We start from the raw sequence: 20,779 nt of genomic DNA, 5'->3' as shown, positions 1-20,779 counted from the left end.
TTCATGACATAAGTACAAGGGTGACAGGTGAATGTATCATAGGGCAGAAGACACTATGGTGTAATCATTTAAACTTTTCATGTTGTGATATTGATAAAAGTGTCATGTAGGGGCAACCCCTTGTCCAGGAGATGCCATTATAGGAAGTAGAAGGAAAAAACTAACAGTAGTGAACTAATTGCAGTAATGACTCAGATTTTTTTACTCTTCTTAATAACCTTGCTCTCTTGCAGTATCCTTCCACAATGATTCATGTGACTTGTTTTGTTTTGACCAAAGAGATGGAAACCATGACACAAAGAGAGATTGGAAAAGCACTCACAGTGGAGCTTGCTCCCTTGCTGCTCTTGAATTCTGCCACCATATGAACATACCCAGACTAGCCTCCTAGAGATGGAGAGGTCATTTGGAGAAGATTCGAGGTGCCCTAACTAGCCCTCTAGTCTAACCAGAAGCTGACATCTGACTGAAAACACACTAGTAACCTAGACTGACAGAATTGCAGAGCTGAGTACAGCCCAAATTTTTGATCTGCTGATCTGTACATGTTGATAAATGGATGGCACAGCCACTAAATTTTAGGATGTTTTGTTGTGTAGCAAACACCAGCTGATAAATAAAGGTATGGATAATAGATCCATTCTAAGAAGGGGAAACGAAATCAAGATCCACCAGATATTTGTATCTACTATTGAAAATCACTGGATTAACTGTTCTGTGAGTTGGAAACCAGATTTGTCTTTAGGAACATTTCAAGTGCTCCAGTATGATTGTATACACTTATACAGGAGAGGTCACTAAACACCTCTTTACTGACTATATCTGATGGAGAGGAGCTAGGATAGTTTTAAGGTGTTTTAATTAAAGTGGTTTTGTCCTTTTGAAGTTGAGTGGAAGGCCATTCACCAGGAGGCTCTTTGCATTGCGGTCTAATTCTTGTGTGGCCTATTTTCCATAACAGTACTGGAAAGAATCCCTAGGAGACTTTATTACAGATTGCAGGGGTGGCCTGTACTGAGAAAAGAAAATATTGAATTATAACTTAAAATTTGCTGCAACATTTCCCAAAATCATCATTTTTTTTTAAATTCAAGAAGCCAGGTGTGAGTTTATGGGGATAACTGAAGGCCAAAACGAAAGCTCTGCTGTCTCTTAGAAATTGTAAATACCTTGAAGCATGCCTTCCAACAACACGGAACAGCAAGAGCTCCTAGGAGATGATAGCAGCTGAAAGACCAGTCTGGTATCCAATAAAAAGGAATCTTGCAAATAGTAATAATGACTCTGAGGAACTGCCCTGTGTAAGCCACTGTAATTTGGCATGTCAGTGAAATAAAATAGAAAGCTTTAAAGGAGTTTTAAATTAAGAGTTTTTAAATGCATCTGAGGGCATCACACTCAAAAAGGATGTCATAAATGTGAGATCCTGTGCAAAGTATGTTTGTGCAATACGTAGAAGACAATGCCTAAGGGACAGGTATTCTTTACTATCCCCAAAACAATGTGGGAGAGAATCAAAACAACAGAAGATACTGCAACAGCATCTGCCATGCAAAACACAGGACTGAATATATGTGGGCTCAGGAGCCTTTTCAGCCACATCTGCAGATACCGACTGGATAAAAGTCAAATGTGTTGGGAATTTTATTAATTATTTGATTAGGCAACTGTCTGATGCTAACCAATATATGATACAGCTAAATTTACATCTATCTAATACTCAGCCTTTCTACAGGATTCTTCTCATGCAAATTTTATGTTCAAAAGCTGCAGTTTCAGAGACACCAAAATGATCCAAATCATGTCTATACTTCTTGCAGAGCATAAAAATTGCTAGGATTCTTGGAGTTCATATTATTTGTGTTTGCCTATGCACTGTTCTAAGCTTCAGGTATGAAGGGAACAAAATATGTTAAAGGGTAATGTTTCCCTTGCTATTTTTTGGTGAGTTTTTCCCCTTCAGTCTCCCTTACTCCTTAGGTATGTTTTGTTTTGTCAACCAGGTTTTCGGATTTGGGGGTTTTTTGTTTGCTTGTTTGTCTGTTTTTGGTAATGCAGAAGAGAGAGAATGGACAGACGAGAATAGAAACCAGCAGTGCTTATCCTAGTTAGATATCCTAGTTTGCCTGTTGAATCAGAGCTAAAGTGCTCTCTCTCTTTCTTTCTCTCTCTCTCTGTCTCTCAGAGAATGTGGGAAATTGATGAAGCAGGCAAAATAGAACTTTAAACATTCAGAAATGTTTAGTTTTTTAAAATATGCATTGAGAGTTGGGAAGAAGGTAAAAAGATAGGAAAGTTGTGGGCAGTCTAAGGAATTGGAGAGAATGTGGGGGAATTTTGCCATATAAAAAGGATGCACAGCAGCTGTGAGTATGAGAGACTTGCTTGGCAAGGGGTTAGGAATTGAGGGGGGAGCAGAAAATATTTGGAAAGTGTTGCTGTGCTTATGAATTGAATATTCTCTAATTTTCTTTGAGGGATACAAAGACACTTGGAATTCCTTTTTATTTATGTTAGGTTGTTCTTCTTTGAAAATGACTTCATGCAATGACTGAGAAATCTTTTATAACCAGGGTAGTTGCTGAGAGGCGACAAATAGAAAATGGTGCTACTTCTTTTTCCAATGATTGTAACCCATTTTCTGCGACTCTCACTTACTGCACCAATGACATCTTAGGCGAAGTCCATAAACTTCCACTCACTTCCCATTATTAAAGTCTAGGTCGGTTTTAGTCAAGCTTAACATTCAATCCTGTTTCCACATTAAGAGTTTTTTCTCTCTCTCCTTTTGGTACTTAGCTCCTCAATACAAGGAGGATTCATCAAGAGAAAAAAGGTGTATCAGTCAGATTCCATCAGGAAATACACCGTACCTCAAAATAGGATAATCAAAGGAATTCATTCACAGAAGATATTTACAAAGGTAAGTGTAGAGAAAACAAAAAGCATAATGCAGAAACATAGACAGGGCTTAGTGGCAGACAAGCTTTTACCACACCTGCAGGGAGAAGGGTCAGATGTGGTCACTGGAACTTGGAAGGAGAGTTATGTAAAGTCAGCCCCTTTAAGCGTCATGGTGACTTGTGTCAAGGGACACAGCCAGCTCGTCTGGTCTTGTAGGAAGGAAGCCGTAAACTTACTCTTCTCTCTCCAATTTCTTTCCAGGGTTCTCAATTGGTGAAACCCAACTAGTGTGAGGTTTCAAAAAAATCTACTGATGTAGTTCATGCAGTTGATTTTCTGGGATCAGAATACAGGGGAAAAGGGTGAAGAATGGATCTGGACCGGCAAAAGAAAGCTACATCGTTATCCTATCAAGAGCTGCCCTTCTCTTTCATCTAATTCATGTCTCCAGCATAGGAAAGCAAAAGGTTCTACCAACTATCATAACAGGGAGGAGTTACTTCCACCAACTTATAATCCAAGTTGGGAGCTAAACGTTTGTTACTGCTGGTATTCTTTATATAAGGAAGCACGGAGAAAAAAAGGGTACAAAGGAAATGGTCAAGTAATAAAACAGATGCAACAGTTCGTGCCGCCCTATCTGGTCATGAGGCCTGAGATGGTAATAATTGCTGTCGACTTCCACCACTCATTCCATGTTCCCCTTGACTTTTGCCAGCTCCTCATTTAGAGGGCGGTTCATTTATATCTGCAGGATCTGAGTGTTTGCTTGTTTTGTTTTTTGTTTGTTTGTTTGTTTTGAGAGGGAGTGTCACTCTTGTTGCCCAGGCTAGAGTGCAATGGTGCGATGTCAGCTCACTGTAACCTCTGCCTCCTGGGTTCAAGCAATTCTCCTGCCTGAGCCTCCTGAGTAGCTGGGATTACAGGCAACTGCCACCACGCCCAGCTAATTTTTGTATTTTTGGTAGAGATGGGGTTTCACCATGTTGGTCACGCTGGTCTTGAACTTCTGACCTCAGGTGATCCACCCGCCTCACCCTCCCAAAGTGCTGGATTACAGGCATGAGCCACTGTGCCCGGCTGTTTGCTTGTCTTTTCTTTGTTGGATTTATGAGTTTTTTAATTTACCAGACAATGGGGCAAAGGAACGATAAGAATAGCCCAGTTAAATTATTTGGGTTCTAAACGTAGCCATCCTTACCTCAATTGCGTAGCAGCACCTTAATTTCTTCCAGCAAATGAGATCAGCACTATAACCACTGATTCCGGCTCTGTTGGTTCACCTTCATGAGGAGCCCAAAATGGCCAGGAGGTGTTTTCAGCTTCAGTGTATCAGGAATATTACTGTTTCATGGTGGAAGTCTCTTGGGGATTAGCAACCACAAATCTACTAAACCTCAGTGGCTTAAAACACTTTGGTTACAATTTTGTTCCCTTTTTTTTTTTCCCATTTCTTCCTTTTTAAAAAAAAATTTTTTTTATTACTGTACTTTAAGTTCTGGGATACATGTGCAGAGCATGGAGGTTTGTTATATAGGTATACATGTGCCATGGTGGTTTGCTGGACCCATCAACCCGTCATCTACATTAGATATTTCTCCTAATGCTATCTCTCCCCTAGTCCCCCACCCGCTGACAGGCCCTGGTGTGTGATGTTCCCCTCCCTGTGTCCATGTGTTCTCATTGTTCAATGCCCACTTACGAGTGAGAACATGCAGTGTTTGGTTTTCTGTTCCTGTGTTAGGTTGCTGAGAATGATGGTTTCCAGCTTCATCCATGTCCCTGCAAAAGACATGAATTCATCCTTTTTATGGCTGCATAGTATTCCATGGGTATGTGTGCCACCTTTTCTTTATCCAGTCTACCATTTATGGGCATTTGGGTTAATTCCAAGTCTTTGCTATTGTGAACAGTGCTGCAATAAACATATGTGTGCATGTGTCTTTATAGTAGAATGATTTATAATCCTGTGGGTATACACACAGTAATGGGATTGCTGGGTCAAATGGTATTCCTGGTTCTAGATCCTTGAGGAATCTCCACACCATCTTCCTCTAACTTTTTGTAGTCATTCCACCTTAACTTTGATTGTCTGAGTGGTCTTTACAAATCTGAGATGCCATTATTCCCACTGAGATTAGTGAACCCAAAGTGTAATAGCATATTTCTCTGCTACTTTTAGTCTTAAGGGGACAACCACCACAGAGAGCTTCAAAGCTACTGACATCCTTTCACAAATGCATTTCTTAATGCATTGTCTGTTTTCTAGGCGAAGAGGCTGAGCAAGTTGCACATAACATACACCTACTTCCTGGAATAGTTGGACATTTTTTTCTTTTCTGTAGTATGTATGTGAATAAATTTCTGGCAGTTTGACCTCAATAATTGTAAGCCCTGATTAAATCCATATTTTGATTATTCAGCCCAGCAAACTATTAACCCACTTTCTTGAGCTCAAGACAACAAATTAATTCTGAATCTCAGGTAGATGGGACATAGGACAATGAATTTGGCTCCATCAAGTCTTATGTTCTGTCCCTATTGGCTTAACCCTCTTAGAATCTATTTTCAGAAATCCACCTCAGTTCTTGATGGCATACATTGGTAATGCCTTGTCATTGCATTGATGTAAAGGTTTTCTCCTTGTAAAATAGGGCTTCCCTCACTCAGTCTGGGCTAAGTGTTTTATTAGGATTAGAGGCAATGAAAGCTGACAGAGTATGTCTTGACAAAAATGGGCATCAGCTTGAGAGCCAATCATTAAAATATTATTTTTTCACAGAATAACAGTTGAGAGGAGATTTCTCTACTGGCAAATGATGTTCAGAAGAATTTTGAAGTTCAAATTTCTCAGTCATAACTTCTGGGTAAGATGGAGTCACGGGGATTGAATTCACCTTCCAACTAAAAAACTGAACACCATGACTAATTAATGGTTGTCAAGATATTGGACATTAGAAACAACTGGGTTTGTTGCCTAGAAGATGAGAAACAAATAACATGAGTGACATGATTGCCCATCTTACTTTCTAGAGAATGTTTCCAGGCTACAGTGTATTGAAGAAGGCCCCAGAAAGAGCTTGGCGCCCTCCCAAAGATAAGAAGACTTTAATAGGTCAGTAGGACAAGTCAGCTAGAGTACAAAAAGCAGAGTACCAGAGAGAAGAGAGCTACATAGAGAATGAATTGCAGAAATCTGCAGAGGCTTACTTAAATTGAACTAAAGTCAGTTTAGTAGTGAGCAACATGTTCAGGTAAGGAAACTACTCAGGCCAAACAAGGAACCACTCTAAAGGATTAGAGAAAACAATTCCTGGTGCTCCAATAGGGCTGAGAATAGTACCTATTCCCATCAATGGAGCAACCTCATAATTCAAAAGGAATTTTAGAGTCCTACCTCAGCAGTAGTGAGGTTACCTCTAGAACAAAGCTTTAAAACAAGACCTGAAAGAATTGAGCTAGTTTCAAATAACGTAGCCATGTTCTTTGCTCTTTATTCTTTTGTGCAGGTTTAGATTTCCATCTGATATCATTGTTCTTTTCCCTAAAGGGCATTCCTTTAAAATGTCTTATAGTGTAGGTACACTGGCAATAAATTCTTCCAGTTTTTCTATGTCTTAAACAGTCTTTATTTCACATTTTGTTTGAAAAATATTTTACTAGATAAGGAATTCTTCCTTGACAGTTATTTTTCTTTTCAGTACTTTAAGGATATCTTCTAGTTTGCATTTCTTCTCATAAAGGTCTGTTGTCCTCTTTATGTGTTCCTCTGTACATGATGTGTTTCTTTTAAGTCTATCTCTTGTGATTTTCTTCTTTTGTGTGTGTGTGTTTAGAGTTTTCTGAGCTTCTGGAATCCATGGGTTTATAGGTTGTATAAAGTGTGAAAATTTACCAGCCATTATTTCTTCAAGTATTTTTTCTTTCCTAATTCCTCCATTGAAGACTCCAAAAACAGATATATTTGGCTGCTTGAAGTTGTGCTACAGCTCTCTGATGCTCTGTTCCTTTCTTTCAGTCTAATTTTCTTTCTAAATTTTGAACTGTTTCTATTACAATGTCTCCAACTTCGTTATTCTTGTTTTTTTGTTGTTGTTGACGTTGTTTTTGTTTGTTTGTTTGTTTTTGAGATGGAATTTCACTCTCTTGCCCAGGCTGAAATGAAGTGGTGTGATCTCGGCTCACTGTAACCTCTGCCCCCTGGATTCAAGCGATTCTCCTGCCTCAGCCTCCCAAGTAGCCAGGATTACAGGCACGTGCCACCACACCCAGCTAATTTTGGAATTTTTAGTTGAGATGAGGTTTCAACCATGATGGCCAGGCCAGTCTCGAACTCCTGACCTCAGGTGATTTGCCCACCTACCTCAGCCTCCCAAAGTGCTAGGATAACAGGCATGAGCCACCATGCCAGGCAGTTCATGAATCTTTTTTTCTGCAATGTCTAATCTGCTGTTAATTCATTCAGTATAGTTTTCAACTCAGACATTTTTGCTTTTATCTTTAGAAATTTGATTTGTTCTTTTTATATCTTTCATGATTTTGCTTATTGCATCTTTTCTATAGCTTCTTGAATGTGTGCAATACACACACAATAATTGATTTAAAATTGTGTGATTATTATATGCCATTTCTGGGTAGATTTTAATAGATTGATAATTCCGAGTTTTGATGAGGATGTGGAGCAACTGGAACTTTCAAATAATGCTGACGGGAATGTAAAATGATATAACCACTACGGAAAATGTTCATATCTCCTATATAACCCTGCTATTTTACTCTTAGGTATTTATCCAAAAGAAGTAAAAGCATATGTCCACATATTGACTTGTATATGAATGCTCATAACAGCTTTATTTTTACTAGGCAAAAACTGGACACAACTTAAATGCCCATTAGCAAGTGATTGTATAAACAAATTATGTTATATCTAATGAAAGGAATACTACTCAGCAATAAAAATGAATGTTACAATCAACAACATGTATAAATCAACAACATGTATATAACAATTATGTTGAGTGTAAGGAGTGAGACAAATTAAAGTAACATAAACTCTTATAAAATTCTGGAAAATAAAAACTAATCCATAGTAACAGGAAGTAGATCAGTGGTCTGCATGGAGATAAGAAAGGATAGGAAGTTGCAAATAACAGGGACTACAAACTTTTGCAGATGGTGGTTATTTTAATTACCTTTATTGTAGTGATGGTCTTTATGTATGTATATAGATGTGTGTGTGTGTGCATGTGTGTCAAAGTTGATCAAATTGTACAATTTAAATATGTGGGGTTTATTTTATATAAGTTATATCTAAATAAAGACACCTAAAATGTAAAAAAGAAGAAAAACAACACAAAAGAAGCAAAAATTTTCTCTCCCTCATTCTTGTCTGCTTAAATGTCTCCCACCAATGCATATGGTTCCTAATCTTTCCTCATAATGCTCGTTTAACGGTAAGAAAGACTTGGCAAGATTGAGCATTCAATTGTTGCAATAATGCTGCACTCATTACAATCAGACTTGACCTTGTCCTCAGTCATATCTTCCCTGAGACTGCCAGAGATGATGAACTCTTTCAAAGCCACCACCAAGGCCTTCTGGTTCTCCTCACAGATTTTAATTGCATGTTCATGACTTTTATTTTTTTTCATCCTATACACACTCAATAGGGTAGTAAATGGAAGGTGAATGGCTCCACAATCTGTTGCCATAGAAGGTAAATACCAAAGCCATTAGTTCTTCCTCCACCTTCCCTCTGACTGCATCTCATCTCATATCACATTAGTAATAATTTGAGTACCTGGGAAGCTCACTTGGCAGTCAGAATTTTTTGGTAAGTTATTGTAATAATGATTTGGTCCGCTTACCTTCTGAGGTATCTCCTTGATATATGGGATGTCCACACATCCAGAAGGGCTGCACTACACCAATCATAATTCTATTCTTAAATAATTTAATTAAAAACAAAAAGTGAAGAGTTGACCTAATACCAAGATCTTTTTACTTCTTTACTTTGAGTTACTTGATAGCAGCAATGGGTTAAATGATTTCAACATTAATATTTATAAGCTACCTGGAAATTATGAGGAGCTTAGGCCTAAGAAAATACGTTAAATGCTAGCACAAAAAGTGAAACAAACATTTATGTCAGCAAAATCTAATTATATCTTAACAGTCATTCCCATATCACTTCCAAGGTAGAATGATTTTGGACAATATAGGTCATAAGATGATTCAATGTCTTAGATGTTACTACTATAGACAAATCTATGTCTCCTTTTAAGCCTTGTTACAATAAGGTCAAAAGGAGGTGAATGACAGGAGGAAGCTTATTGCTTTCCAGGGTAATAAGAACAGGAACTCAAAATTCCAGATGTTTCTGGAAAGCTAGATAATAATCACAGATTTTGTGCTTCCAAAAGTGTTGTTCAGTCTCTGGTTTTGTGCTTTGCTTGTAAAAAGGACACCCATGTGTTCAAACATACGATTGTAGCAATTGGCCCTAAATCAAAAGGAAATGTTTTTATTAGCACGTGTTTTCCTTGAGGGCGAAATTAGGACATCTTCTTCATGCTATGGAAATTCTCAAGGTGCCCAGAGTTTGACCAGAAATGTAGTAGGTTTTCAATAAATAATGACAGTTGGTGATGATGGCATGCTAAGTAGAGAGACAGTCTTTGGATTTGCACCTAAGGATGCATGGACAGTCTGAGTAGTGGTGCTAAGTCCACGTGTGTCCTCTCTTATGCACCCCTCCCTCCTGGTGCTCAGGTTGTTGTAAGGGTCATTCATATTTCAGCTGTGAAGGAACTACAGTTACCATTAAGTAGCATCAACTTAGCCCATAATTATGTCTGTAACCCAGGGAAGGCCCATGTGTTTGTCCATGCCACTATTTTTACTGCCAGTTGAAACATTTTATTCATATACCTCTACAGTTTTGATTGTCTGTTGCTTATCCTTGTAGTCAAGGCTTTTCACTTTCTTATCCTACTAAGCATTTTCAGTTTGATCTTCTGCTTCTCATTATAAATTCTCTAACCCACTAGATGGGCCACAGTGGTTTAGAGGATTTATAATGGTCACAGTCTTTGCCTTTATAACCTTCCAGAGCATTTACTATCTATTTGATTTGAATTTAGCAATGCATTCATGCATTCATTGGATTCTATCCCTGGTCATTGCCTGACTTCTGTAAGATTGGACTGTGACTTTTCACTCCCTGTCAATCTTCTTTCTTTATCTTGACGCTTCTCAGACTGCCTTAGAAAAATGGCTGCAGCCTGTAATCCCAGCACTTTGGGAGGCCAAGGCGGGCAGATCACCCTAGGTCAGGAGTTTGAGACTAGCCTGGCCAACATGGTGAAATCCTGTCTCTACAAAAAAATCAGCCAGGCGTGGTTGCAGGTGCCTGTAATTCCAACTTCTTGGGAGGGTGAGGCAGGAGAATCACTTGACCCCAGGAGGCAGAGTTTGCAGTGAGCAGAGACCATGCCATTGCACTCCAGCCTGGGCAAAAAGAAACTCTGCCTCAAAAAAACAAAAAGAAGAAAAAAGAAAAGAAAAGAAGAAAAAGATAAACAGCTATAGTCTCTAAAATGAAGACAATAATATCATGTGTCTCATATAGTTGTTCTGAGGAGTAAATGGGTCAATATATGCAAAACTCTCAGAAAATTGCTTGCTGGAAAGTGCAATATAAATATTAGCTATATACAAAAACTATATAAAAGTTTTATATATATATATATACATATAACACATGTATGTGTATATATCTGTTGTGTGTGTATGTACCTATTGGTATCATACGAACCTCCTCCCCTTGGCTGTCGGGTTTTTAACATTCTTTTTCCTCTTCACATTTAAGTTTGGGAAGTGTTTACTGACATATCTTCAAACTCTCTGATTCCTTCCTCTGTTTAGTCCATTGATGAGCCCATCAAAGGCATTCTTCATTTTAGTTGCAGTGTTTTCGATTTCTAGCATTTTCTTTTGATTATTTCTTAGAATTTCCATTTTTGTGGATGGAAACCATCTAATCATGCATGTTATATATTTCTTCTATTTAAGCCTTTGATATATTAATTATAGTTATCTTAAATTCCCTGTTAGATAATTCCAAAATTTGTGCCATACCTGAGTCTGGGTCTGAATGCTTCCTTTGTCCCTTCAGACTATGTTTTTCCTTGTCTTTTAATTTTTCTTGTTTTGTAATTATTTACTGAAAGTTGAACATTATTTGTTAGTTAATAGGAAATGAGGTAGTTCTTTAAAGTGAAGTTTTGTGTTAATCTGGCTAGAACTGGGCTGTTTAATTTTTGCTGTGGCTGTGGGTATATAATACTTCAAATTCTTTTAGTCTTTTGTTGTGTTTTGTTTTTGTCTTCCTTGTTGTCTTTGGGCTTCCCTAAATACTCCTACTTAAATAGAGGTGGCATCTTGGCACTCTTTTAGCTATGATCCACTGTTTTTACTATTGATGTGGTGTAAGCCCTGGAAGAGGCAGACTCTTGTTCTATAATCTTATGATAAAACCTCAGCCTTCTAGTGGGCCTGTGTTTTCATCTGTTATTTCAGAAGCTTTTCTTAGCTTCCCTTCCACCTTAGATGTAACAGAAATGCTACAGAAGGCTGGAGTTGGCAAATCGCCATTTTCCCAGGTGGGATAAGGCTCTGGTAAAGTCTTTCCCCCTACATAGTAGGCCTTGGTCATGGAAAATGCTCTGGGCATATTTCAAAATGGTTACCTTCCCCCTTATTCTGCCAGAAGCACAGGAATTTTTCTCAGTTTTTTACCATGAGAACCTGGTGGAGTTCCTGAAGATAAAAGCCATGAGAGTGAGGGAGCTCCCCTAAGACTGTGGCCCCCAGGAGATTCTCATTCTCACATTAACTTCTTATTCTCAGTCTCCAGCAATTTGGCAAGATGATCATTTAAGTTTATGGCCTATTAGTTTATGGCTCCTGCACCTTCTGCTCCAGGTAACCACACCTTAGTGGTGATTCTCTGTATTCTCCTGTCTCTCCAGATTTTGGGATAGTAGTTTGCTCTGAGACCTCAATTTTCCAATGTTCCAAGAAAAGATATTGACTTTCAGTTTGTTAAACTTTTTTCTAGTTGCAAGGACACGAGTGACAACTTCCAAGCTATTTACAAGTGAGAGCTTGGTAAGTGAGAATATTAACTCAACAGAGCTTTGAAGACTCATCCACTCTCCTTTATTTCAATTTAGTATTTTGTTATTTTGTGATCCCTCTTTGAGGGTAATATTATAATCAGTTTAATCCAGGTTTGTGTTTTTGTTTCAAATTCAGTAAACATTTACTACCTATCTACTGTATGTTAGATGCTGTTTTAGGTTCTGGAGACACAATGTGAACAAACAGATGAGATTATCTATTTTTTCTTTTGGCCAAAACTCTCACATAGTCATAGTCCTACCACCTCTTTTAGGTTAAGACCTCTCTACATTGTCACAAAATATGTCACTTTTTCATACCACCTCTCTCTGCCATGGAATTTCCTTTCCTATATTCTTCACATCTCACCCAGCCTTTGAGGCTCAATTCCCAAAGAAGAGAGAATTTTTTTTTTTTTTTTTTTTTTTTTAGATGGAGTCTTGCTCTGTCCCCCATGCTGGAGCACAGTGGCATGATCTCCGCTCACTGCAGGCTCTGCCTCCCGGGTTCACGCCATTCTCCTGCCTCAGCCTCCCAAGTAGCTGGGACTACAGGTGCCCACCACAAAGCTCTGCTGATTTTTTTTTATTTTTAGTAGAGACGGGGTTTCACCATGTTAGCCAGGATTATCTCAATCTGACCTCCTGATCCACCTGCCTCGGCCTTCCAAAGTTCTGGGATTACAGGCGTAAGCCACCGCGCTGGGCTAGAACTTTTTTTATCTACAGTGACCTTTTTATCCTTTGAGTTCTTATCACTTTGCGTATATTTATATGTATCTGTTGGGGTAAGGTGAAGAGATGTTTATTTAGGTCATAATAATATAACACCTTGAATGGGGAGGTTTTTTTTTTTAACATCATCTATATTTCAGAACTTACAAATTTTGTAAACAATTAGGATGAAGAACCTGGTTGTCCTGTTCCTTTTTCATTTATCGGTTGAGAGCTTTCATTAGTATAGAAGACACAATGAGGTACCACTGAAGAATTCAGTTGTACCCATCACTAGGACCCACAAAAAGCAAATTCTTTATCTAGTAGGTTCTCTGCTGCATACTGATGGCCATAAAAGTAATGTGGCCAATTTCTCAAGCTCATTTGATTTATCTACAAGCATGAACCTCTCCTTCTTCTTTGACAGCATGCACTTTTTCTGACATCAAGATCCTTGCTTATTAGATCTTTTTGTATGATGTCCAGTCTGCCATATATGGTAAACACTTGACTATATAGCTATTCGATGATATCAGAAAGTGTTGATTCTGTTACAACCAATCATTTTATTTGTAAGACAATTTATGCATCTGCACTAAACAACTCTCTTTCTTGTTAAAAATAACTGCAATGTTTTATAAGCATTTCTATAAATACATCCAGTTTTACAATGCTTCTCATATATAACCAATGTGGTTTCTGCACTATCGACCATGGAGACACATATGTGTCCTGTACTGCTGGATTTGCCAAGAAGTGTTTTTGATGAATGTGTGGAATGCCCTTTTTCCAAAGTCAAACATCTGGTTTTGGCACCAATTTTCAGGCCAGCTCTATGCTCAGCACAAAAATGGAATGTACTGGATTTGCTTGGGTAGAAGTTGCTCACGCAATCCACATTTCCAAAAGCCAAAGGCTTTTTCAAAATTCATTTGAGTTGATTTTAGGTGTGAGGTGAAATCAAGAACAATACTGCTTCTTGCCTAGTCTAGATTTTTGCTAGTTCTACCATTTCATGTTAATCATTAAGTTGCAAGTTTCAGTGTTACAAGGGAAGGCCTTATTGACAAGAGGCATCAAATAGAGACTAATCAGTAATTTCCACATCAATAATCAAGGAGGGTACCTGCAGATTTTTAAAATTGCAGCAGAAGCTGAGTTTAACAATTTTTATTTTTACTAACCTATGTTCAGATGTCAAGATGGAAAAGGCAATTTTGAGTTTTTTTCTTATCTGTATAATGTAATAGTAGATTGTTCACTTAAATCTTTTGGCTTATGTTAAATGGCCAGTGCTGGACTTTGAGTCCCTGGAAGTGAGCTCATGCCATATCCTAGAGCTCCTACTATATCCTTTAGTGACATCTAAAAAAAAAAAAAAAGAAAAGAAATGCGTATTGAGTTCTAACTATGTGTTGGTCACTATAGTAGGTGCTCAGGATATAGCCATGAACAAAACAAAGTCTCTACAAAAAATGAGCCAGGACAGGTGAGAAAATAAAAAAAATAAATAAATGCACAATACATAAGTAATATAAATCAAAATAGAGTGAGAGGATAGTGACAGGTGGGATAACATTTAAGCCCTGAATCAAGTGAGGGCGTGAATTACTCATGTGAATCTCTGAAAGGAGTGTGGTCTGCACTGAGAGAGCGAGATGCACAGTAAATACTCTAAGTCAGAAGGTAGATCAACCTGCCCTACTAGAGGCCAAAGGAGCAGTGCAGCTGCATCAGAGTATGCATAGGCTATGGTAGGAAATGGGATCAGAGAAGTAGCAGTGGTGAGATTTTTATAGATCAAAGGAAGGACTTGAATTGTCCCTGACTGTGATGGGAAGATGTTGGGAGATGCATCCCTATGGGCCTAGCAGGCACAGCAGAGTCAGCTTCATAGTAAATGCTTGTTGAATGGAAATAAAAGTGATGAACACTCAACTACACATTGTATAAACTTTCACAATCAATAAGGACTTTAGAAAGACAAAGTGAATAGGATATAATATCTCGTTCTTTGCCCTACGTTTTCTGCATCTATTTTGAGTATGTTTTAGATCCTTCCATATACCTAGTGACTTTTACCAAATAGTCACTTTAATTCTTTCATCAGCTACAACAGTGGGACAAGATTTATCTGGATCACCCTGGATGACTTGCTATAGAAGGTCTTGGAGGATTTCCACATGTGCCTTGACACTAGTTTGTTGTTTCAACCCACCATTCTGTTGTGGAACACAACAGAAGCATCTCTGAAGTCAAAAAGGGAACAAGTTATCTGATTTTTCCTTTCCCACTCACAGTGTATGCCTGTTTCATTCATGTAATCAAAATAGTTTTTTGATTTTTGGTTTTATTCTGGGTCTGTAAAACAGAGAAGGCAGTCAAAATGTATTTTGACATTTTTACCAGACCTAGAGAGAAAAACATAGGTTTAGAATTTAGACATAGGTTTTAATTCTGGATTATGGCTCTAAATCACAGGGAGGCAGTAAGTGTGCAGGCTCTGAAGTTATACTTGGGGGCATGCATCTCACATTGCCATTTACTAGTTATGTGGCGTTGGGAAATTTACTGACATTTTCTAAGCTTCAGCTTTCTAACCTATAAAACATGAAAAATAGTAATAGTATTTTCTTCACAGAGTTGATGTAACAATTACTAAGTTAATGCTATGCATATAAAATTCTTAGAAAGTACCTGGAATATAGATTATAATATGTACAAAATAAATACTAGTTATTATTATTGTTAAACTCACTGTGTGTCCCTATACAAGTTGCTTAGTGTCTGTGACCCATATCTGAAAACTGGGGATTATTGGTACATACTGTTCAACATTAATAAGAAAAACAAATGAGATAAGATATGTAAAACACCTAACACACTGTCTGACACATAATAGTAATGATCATATTGAAATTGCTATTATTTGAGGTAATTTTAAGATAGTAATTTACGATTTCTGCTTTTGAATATGATTAAATACTAGATTCTACAAATCACACCTTGTTCTATTGTCCCTGTCTAATAATGTATGTTGAAATGGAAGACCCCAAAACAGTTATCATTCATTTGTTTGCAATTTAAAAATATCTGATTCAATAAATAAGAAGAAAATGCATGACTACCTAGAGGCAGCCATCCACAGGGAAAGTGAGTTTCAACATTATCGTGTTCACTAGCTGAAGGCGATTCAGAAATGCAGGGTCTTTCTATCCTTCACTTGGGTATTTGCCAGATCTATCTTCAGATAAGCTATCCTCGGGGTTGAAAGAGGCATCACATCTAGGTCCAACAATGCCCAGAGGCAAAAACAGAAGCTGGAACATATATCTCAGAAGCTCCCAACAACTCTCCTGTTAGGTTTCATTGGCCAGAACTGCATCATATGTCCTCCAATAAACTCATCACTAGTATGGAGAAAGGCCTACCTTGACTGGTTTATACCAACCAGGATCTACCTCTGGAGTTAGGTAGGGGCATCCTCCACTAAGTCCTATGGGGAAAGGTGGAGCAGAACAAAACCAGGGCTCTGCCCTCAAGGGAGAAAGAATAAGATAAATGGTTGACAGCAAATAGTGTCTGCAATAGATGATCAACCAAACCTTGCAAAACTACTTGTATTATCCTCTAAAATGAAATTGTGTTAAGATTCTTTTTATATGAGTCCAAAGCACTGACTATTAGCTTGGAATGTAGCTGTTCTCATATTTCTCACCCCAAACTATTACATAAGAAGTGTTTTCCAAGCCTTAGATATTTTCAAAGCAACCCTGTATTTTTAGATACCCAAAGACAACCAGAGGTGGCAAAGAACCTCTCATGGACATTTCAAGTGTTCTGGGTCAGAGGCTTTCTTATGGCCGGTTGAGTTGGATTTTTGCACTAAAACCAAGTTTCCATCTTCCACAATGCCAGTGGAATGTGAGACAGCCAATGCAGAAGGAAGAATTTGTCCTCAAGATTGTTCTTTTTGAGTTTGTAGTAATATTGTTACTGCTATAAGAGGGAAGGAACATGCTAGCTTTGCTCCTTGTTTATTGAATACAGCCTGCCATAAACTCAATTTTATTTTTCTCATAGCTGTATTTTATTTTCATCTGTATTGGTGCCTCAAATAAATGTCTGGAAAGACCAGCTGGGGAGGATTTGATACCAACAGGAATCACTTTCTAAAAAGTGGTTGAATGTAAGGAGCACTGAGAAAGTTAAAAACTAAACAGTGGGGAACTTTCCTGCTGGGAGTATAAATTGTACCATCAACATCAACCATACACTGGCTACAAGGACATAATTAGACAGACAGAGAAAGCACTTCGATTTGAAATTCCATTATAGACTTTTATAAAAGGAGTTAGATAAGATGCTGAAGAAAACTCACTGTAAATAAGTACTTTCTGACATAGATTTAATTTCTGTAAATGGAGGTACCTACTCTTCTTTATCGCTTAATAGTCTTTATTCTGCTCGCAACACTCTAGTGTCTCTAGATATCCATTATTCATTACCAAATCCAATGATCTTTTTTCTATTACCCTTCTCAGCCTCTCTGCAGTATTTCACTTATTCATTCCCTTGTTGAACTTTTCTTGCCCCTTGGGGCCTGGACTAAATATATTTGAATTAAAGATGTCAATTCTGCATTCTAAATGGAATGATGGAGCCAGTGGCCGCTGGAAGTCAGTGGAGGGTCACAGATGGGGAATAGTCGCTGATTAACATATGGGGATAGGCAGTGTGAGTCTATCACCAAATCCATAGTCATAAGAGTCAGACTCTCTGAGCTCAGAGAGAAAGGTAGAGATTGAAACAGTTAGACTGAAGTCTTGTTGGATTCAACTCAGAGAGAACAACTTGATAAATGTATAGTTAAGTCACTAGGATGAAGACACAACAAAAATAAAGACACAAGTAAATAGACCAGAGGAACTAGAGTTAAGAAGTAAAGCAAATAACTTTCCCTGTGTAGCACACATCACAGAGAGAGGTATGGAGGAGCTATAGTTATAGTCTGTTTCATTGTCATAATAATTACTTTTAAGATCCAGAGCCAGTCTGATGTCTGGAAAAGAAATCTATTTTATTACAACCCAAGAGTCTTCTTTTCCTTTACAAATTGTCATCTAAGGTGAGTAGAAAAATTCTGAGGAGTTCTATGCCTGGGGAATATACATGGTGGAGGCGCACAGACACAGAAGGGCGTGCTACATGGCTCAAGTGACATTGGCCTCTCTAATTTTTCTCTTTCCATCTTTCTTGAGGATTAGTCATTTTCTATCCCCTGATTTGTTTGGTCATTTCTCTCCTATGGCATAATGGTAGCTCTTCCACCCTCTTCTCTTCTTGAAAATTTTACTTACTTTTCTGGTTTCAAACATACCTGGTCCCAACCTCACACTTAACCTCTAGTTATGCATTTTAAAGCCACTTGCAAAATATCTCCACTGAGCTGTATCTAGCTGTCACCAACATCTCAAGGTGAACTCCCTTTCATTAAACCTAGACTTCCTGAATTCCTTATTTTTTTGGTTGTTGTTGGTATTGTCTTCTCAGTCACCCTGTCTTGAAACCTCACTAGCCTTTGAATACACATTCATCCTTAATCTTTAGGCAAATCCTCCTGAATTCTAGACTTTCTAGCTCTTCCACCTCTCTCATATCCATTTACTCTTCCATTCCTGCAGTCATTGCCCTTATTTAGGCCCTTACTTCTATGTAGTCCATTATAATTTTCTTCAAAATGATATTTCACTTTCCAGTTGCTTTCCCTTTCATTCTGTCTTATACAGAGTTGCATGGTAATTTACATAAGGTATATTTCTGATCATTCCCACTACTACCCAAAAACCTTCAAGGTATCTCTGCCACCACTGCCAAAACTGTAGTCAGTTTTTCATCTGGATTACTGCAATAGACGTTTTATAGCCTATTTACTACTTCTAGTTACCTTGACTTCAATCAAGTTGGTAACCTGTGAATAAGTGACTATTTCTTAAATTAAGAGTAAACACTTTAGATATCCATGTATAGCGCTTCAATGGTTCTCTAATATTCCCTCGGAAAAAAATCTGAATTCCTTTACATAGTTTTGAAGGTCTTTCAAGATCTAGAATCTTTTTTCATCTTTGATCTTACCTTTCACTATCACTAGCCAACCCTTCCACCTCCCACAACCCTTTTAGGGTACAGAACAAAGAGGTAACTAATAGCAGATGTTCCCTCTTATCAGACAGACAGCTCATGTGGGTAGGCACCAGTTTACTCTTTAGCAATTGGCTTAGGGCCACTGTGTAAACAAAACCTGATGCTCTGTTTCCACGACACCAGAAACCATCTTGGTTGAAAATGAAAAATTCAGTCAATCATCTGGAGGCATCCCAAATATCCAGATGTTTGGCATCATGTTGACAAAACAGCCAGATGATTCAAAAAGAAATTTTCACTTTTTCAGTTAGAATATGTTTTGGTCTCCTGTAGTTATCAAAGGGGCCAACATGTCCAAGTGACTTTGTTGAGATAATGAGTTCCAGGTGGAATTAAAAACACCAAAGGGATAAGGAGGAATGAGAACTGTGGTTATTGCACTTGTAGGACTCTAAAGACAGTAAAATCTTCTGTCTTGTTGTAAATTGTTGTTAATTAACAATAATCTTTGTTGTTATTTGTTTATGCTCCCAACGGGAACTGCGGCAATGGCATCCATATCAAGAAACTCACAAATACACTGACATGCATTAGGCATGAGTTGACATAAATTGCTCTGAAATGACTGGAGTGTCTTTTATGTACAAACCAATTAGTTACCTGGGAGAATTAGCATTACATTAAGGGTTTTAATTTTAACTGAGCTAATGTTTCTGTGCCTCATAGCCAAGACAAACTGAAGAGTTGAGGAAACTGATTCAATGGAAAAATTTTCCTCCAAACACAATAAAGACTTTATATGAGCACTCAGTGGGAAAATTAATATTTGTTTTACATCACCTGAAGAAGAAAAATAAACAATAATTTAATTTACCTATAAAATTAACAGTAAAATTAAAAGATGTGCTTCAACTACCCTGTGTGCTGTAAGGTAGAGGTTTAAGAATTGTAACAGAAAAGTTTATCTAGTCCAAAAAACACTGAGAGATGTGGACAAACCCAAGGAGAACCGATGAAGGTAGTCTGTAGAATAAAACTGATGTTTATTTAAAATCTAAGTTTACACAGTCTGTTACTGAAATCTCTGTATGTACTAGAGATATTCATTAGTGATTTAAGATTATCTGGGCAAACACACACTGCTAGGAGGATGAGCCATAACCATTTTGTGACTTGGAGAATCTTTGGTTAAAAATGGCTGCTATCTTAAATGTGTTTAGAATTATTCAATGTTTAACAATGGAAAAGTTCCATTGCAAAATTTATCACAAGTTGGTTGAAATTCATGGAAAAAATATTTTAATTGAACAGAAAAGTGATGGGAAAATTTTCAAGGTAGGACATTAGCGATACACATAATGCAGGAGAACAAACACCAACACAGGAGCTTCTGATAGAGTTGAGCAGCGATGATAACAACAGAAAACATCTCAAAGCAAGAAATAATCTAAGCAGAAAAGTGATAATTAGCTACTATTTTTCTACTATATAAATGCTTTATTCTGTTCAATTGTGTGGAAAATGACATTAATGTATTTTTTGGTTCTTCATTTTTTTTAATTTTTGTGGGTACATAGGTGTATATATTTATGGGATACATGAGATGTTTTGATACAGGCAGGCAATGTGAAATAAGGACATCATGGAGAAGGGAGTATCCATCCCCTCAAGCATTTATCCTTTGAGTTAAATGTGTTGTTTAAGTGAATATAATTTCTGTTTTCCTCAGAGAAGAATTAGTTGAGTAAAATCATCTTGTGTGCTCATTGCACAAATTATATCTGTAACTACATCAGTGATATATCTCTTGGAATTCATTCACCTGGCTAGAA

This window comes from Hylobates moloch, unplaced genomic scaffold (genome assembly GCF_009828535.3).
Source record: "Hylobates moloch isolate HMO894 unplaced genomic scaffold, HMol_V3 SCAFFOLD_18, whole genome shotgun sequence".
NCBI classification, from domain to species: Eukaryota; Metazoa; Chordata; class Mammalia; order Primates; family Hylobatidae; genus Hylobates; species Hylobates moloch.
The sequence above is the reverse complement of the archived record's forward strand: the minus strand, read 5'-3'. Positions refer to the sequence as shown.